Raw genomic sequence first — 4,568 nt, forward strand, 5'->3', positions numbered from 1 at the left:
GGTTTTTGTTTACCCCTTTTTCTACAAAGGCTCCTAGTTATAATCAATTATTCATACTACTATACATACTAAATTTTTTTTTAGAGGTCGTAATACCTTGCCATCTCTGAATTATGACTTAAGCATAAGACTCTATATGGTAGGGTGTTACACAAGTCATTGACACGTGGCACTTGACATGTAAACAAGTTATTTATAATCAAAATAGTCCTTGAAAGTTCAGACGTAAGTCATAAAAATTAATCAAATTAGTCCTTATATAATTTTTTTTATTTTTTCTTGATAATATTAAATTTAAAATATTTTTTGATACTACAAATTTTAATAGAAATGTAATTGACAATAAAAAAATTAGTAATTGTATCTTTTCTTCTTAAAAATTTGTTCAATAAAATTATCTCTCTCCTCATAATGTAATAATGTAAGAAAAAGGTTTTAGAATAGAAAAGAATAAGAGAGATTTTGACAAGAATTAGAGGAGAGAGATAATTTTATTGAACAAATTTTTAAGAAGAAAAGATACAATTACTAATTTTTTTATTATCAATTACATTTCTATTAAAATTAGTACTATCAACAAATATTTTAAATTTAATATTATCAAGAAAAAATAAAAAAAATTATATAAGGACTAATTTGATTAATTTTTAAAATTTTAGGGATGAATATGACTTACGTCTGAACTTTCAAGGACTATTTTGATTATAAATAACTTTTTTACATGTCAAGTGCCACGTGGCATGCCACGTGTCACTGACCTGACACGTGGCATGCCACGTGTCACCAATCTGACATGTCAACCAATCATCTTGTGACACGTGGCATTAGCCCTCCACGTCATCATCCAACTGACAGAAGGACTAACGTTACCAATTTTAAATTTTTCGGGGACAAATTTTATTATCTTTTTCTTACGGGGACTCGTTTGAAGATTGGGCTATCTTTCGGGGACCAATTTGACTATTTACTCATATGAATTTATATGTTTATTAAAACATGTATGTAATTTTTTTTGTTATGTATTTTTCTTTCTTTCTTTTCTTTTTTGTTTGGGTTTCACTTCTTTATTAAAAACAAAAGAAAGAAAAAAAAGGAAGGAAGAAAGGAAGAATGAAAGAAAGAAACGAAGGGGTATTATAAGATGAAGACACAAGATAAGAAGGGGAAGAAGAAACCATGAAAAGAAAATGCAGAAGGAGCAGAAGAAAATAAATGCCGAAAAAGTAGAAGATACAAAAGAAACAATGACTAAATTAAATTAAGGAAGAAAAGAGCGTGGGTGATCTCGAGTAATAGAACACATGATATAAAAACTGATTATATGATAAAATTTGAGTAAATAGTCAAAATCGTCCTTAAAAGATATCTCGATCTCTATTTTCGTCTTCGGAAGATAAAATTAATCAAATTCATTCTCGAAAGATAACCAACCTGGTCGCGTTAGTCCTTTCATCATCTCCTGCGCTGAGGTGGCTAACGCTCGCTAACATGTCCTGTTAACTGCCAGTGTGGCACTCGCTTAGTGTACCCTCTTATTGCTGATAAGATAAGTTTATTAGATCAAATCAAATCAGTCCCTAAGTCCATGAACCCTAAACCCTAATCCCAAATCCAAAGGAAAGAACAAGGGAAACTTTCTCCTTGAGAACGGCAATGACTTGGTCAGATTCTGGAGGCTTCTGATTTGTGATCTAAACAACATCAGAACCAACCCCCTCAGCAAAAAAGCCAACTCCATCAGTAAAAAAGGACTACATAAATAACAATACAGACAAAACAAATAACATTCTTTTTTTTCCTGAATTCAATTGGCGAAAGGGAAAAAATGAAAGAGACAAAGAACGTACCTAAAAGGGAGAGCTCATGGAAAACCATGAGAACGAGCTTGGACTTCATGAAATCAGGGGGATAGGGAGCGTTTCTGAGTTGGAGAGAGGAGCGAATCTGATTGTCTTGGTCTACGAAGTGGTTGTTGTCGACAGTGATAGTGGTGGTGCAGGGAACGGAGCTGTTGGGTCTGATGAAGAGAACCATGGCAGTGGAGAGAGACAAGAACTGTTGGGTCTGATGAAGAGAACTATGGCAGTAGAGAGAGACAAGAATGTCACTAACATTGCCATCTCTTTGGCATTCCCATCCATGCCTGCATATGCTTCGCCATTGCTTCGCTTCTTACTTCCCAAATTTATGAATCTCTTATCTACTAATTTCACATTGTCATTGTGATTCTGGTTTCTAGGGTTCCTGCTGTTACTGGATCTTTGGGTTTCAAGGTCTTATTGCTAACTTAGCCATTAACTGCCTTCGTTTCGCAGATTAAACATACTAATTAATCCACAATTCTTAAATTCTACCACAAATACTAATAAATCTACCATCAATGCGCAGGCGATGGCAGGGTTGAAGGCGTAACGCGGGCGGCAGCAGGCACAACCTGGGAACATGGAATCTACTATGGAGGTGAGGTTCGATTCTTTTGGATTTGGGATTAAGGTTTATGGACTTAGGGACTGATTTGAATTGATCTAATAGAGTTATCTTATCAGCAACAAGAGCGTACACTAAGCGAGTGACACACTGGCAGTTAACAGGCCATGTCAACAAGTGTTAGTGACCTCAGCGTAGGAGAAGACAGAAGGACTAACGCAACCAGGTTGGTTATCTTTTGGGGATGAATTTGATTAATTTTATCTTTCGGGGACGAAAATGAAAATCGAGGTATCTTTCAGTGACAATTTTGACTATTAATTCGATAAAATTTGGTTTAACTTGGTTGTAATAAATATTTAGTCACTTATTATTTTTGTATTTTTTAATCGAATAATGAATTGTTAAAATAATAAAAAATAACGGTTTCATTTGATTTTTGGTAATTTTGACGTTGTGTCAAATTAAATTTGTATAAAGATCTCAGTTTGAGGAATAAATATGACTCTTTTAAAAAAGAATGAGTTCGATCCGAAAATTACTTAGTGTTTGTGTCAAAATAAATTGCGTTAAAATAGTGATGGCAAATTATAGTAAAAAAAAGGAAGTACGTAAAATAAATGAAGTTTTAAATAAATGAAAGAGTAAAACTAAAATTGAAAAAAAATAAAATAACAATAAAATATTAAAAATAAAGAAATGAATTAAAACGAAAAAAAACAAAGGAAAATAAAATAAAATTGGATTCCTGACACTTATATGCACTTGCATTCCATAATCTTCCGTTGTGTTGTTGGGACTGAAAACTTTTATAAAGATTGGTATGATGGTAAAATATTTTTGATTGAAGTTCCGTAACTCTGTCAAACTTTTCTCTATTTATAGACGGTAGAAGTGGACTGTAGAATGCTTATCTTTTCTCCATGATTTAGCTTCTTCTTTTTTTTCAAGCCACTACCATATCTTGATCATGAAGAACTTTGATTCTCAAATTTAACATCTCACGTCTTCTCTTACCTTAGTCTCTAAATTTCACGTTCGCTCTTCGCTTGCTTCCCAAAATTTGCACCCATATTCTCAACTCAGCTTGAACGTCGAGTAACAAATCTTGATATTCAAGAAAAGTCAATAACTGCTTTTCAACTTCGACACCATCTTTCTTCGACTTCCTTGTCTATACTTCTATAATCGACACAATCGATAGTCAAAATGCCTTGTCGAAAAAATTTATTTTTAATACCAACAGTAGTATAATAATCATTTTTTATAAATTATCAAATTTTAAATAAAAAAATTAGTTACCGGTATATTTTTGTATCATGATTCATATTTTCATTATAAATATAAAATTGTTTTATATTTTTATAGACTAAATAATTGGTGGATAATTTTTTATATCAATTAGACATGGTTGTTCCTCTTATTATATGCATGCATTTAGCAGCAATGCAAAAGGCATAACTAATTAAAGTTATCTAGATTTTTTTATTTTTTTAATAAGATTGATTGATCATGACATGCATGAAAAAGGAAAACAAGATAAGCTGTTCTTGTCATTTGCTGTTGATACATACAACAGAAGAAGCACAAACTCGCTCCCTCTGTCCTAGGATGCTAAAACAGATGACACTATATTGACTCAAGAAAAATGCTCGTCATTTTAATTTTCTTTCTTTTTAGTTTTTTATTTGTTTATTTATTTATCTATTTTAACTTTTTTGCCTTTGATCCAATCAAGAGGAATGCCTCATCATCATGTGAATGCAACCTTATAAAAACATTACTTTTTTTCAAACCGGGAAGGTATGCTAACTTGCTAACTTAATTGCTAAGTGGCTAAATTAACCCTAAAGGGCCGACATCCTTTTTTATTTTTTATTTTTCTCTCTTATATTAAAAGTACCTCAGCTAGGCAATACTCGGGTGCGTAAATTATTTAACCCAAATACTTCATATAAAAGGGAAATACACAAAATATGGATCAAAAGGAACACAGAGCATATATTATAACAAAAAAATAAAATAAAGTAAAAATAATAAATTTGATAAAAAATTTTTTTTGAATTAATTTGATAAATGAATTTGATTACTAGATTCTCATTTTCTAGCATTCGGTTTGAAACATTTTACTAAAATATATT

The sequence above is a fragment of the Arachis ipaensis genome, chromosome B10 (assembly GCF_000816755.2).
Source record: "Arachis ipaensis cultivar K30076 chromosome B10, Araip1.1, whole genome shotgun sequence".
In the NCBI taxonomy this organism is placed as follows: domain Eukaryota; kingdom Viridiplantae; phylum Streptophyta; class Magnoliopsida; order Fabales; family Fabaceae; genus Arachis; species Arachis ipaensis.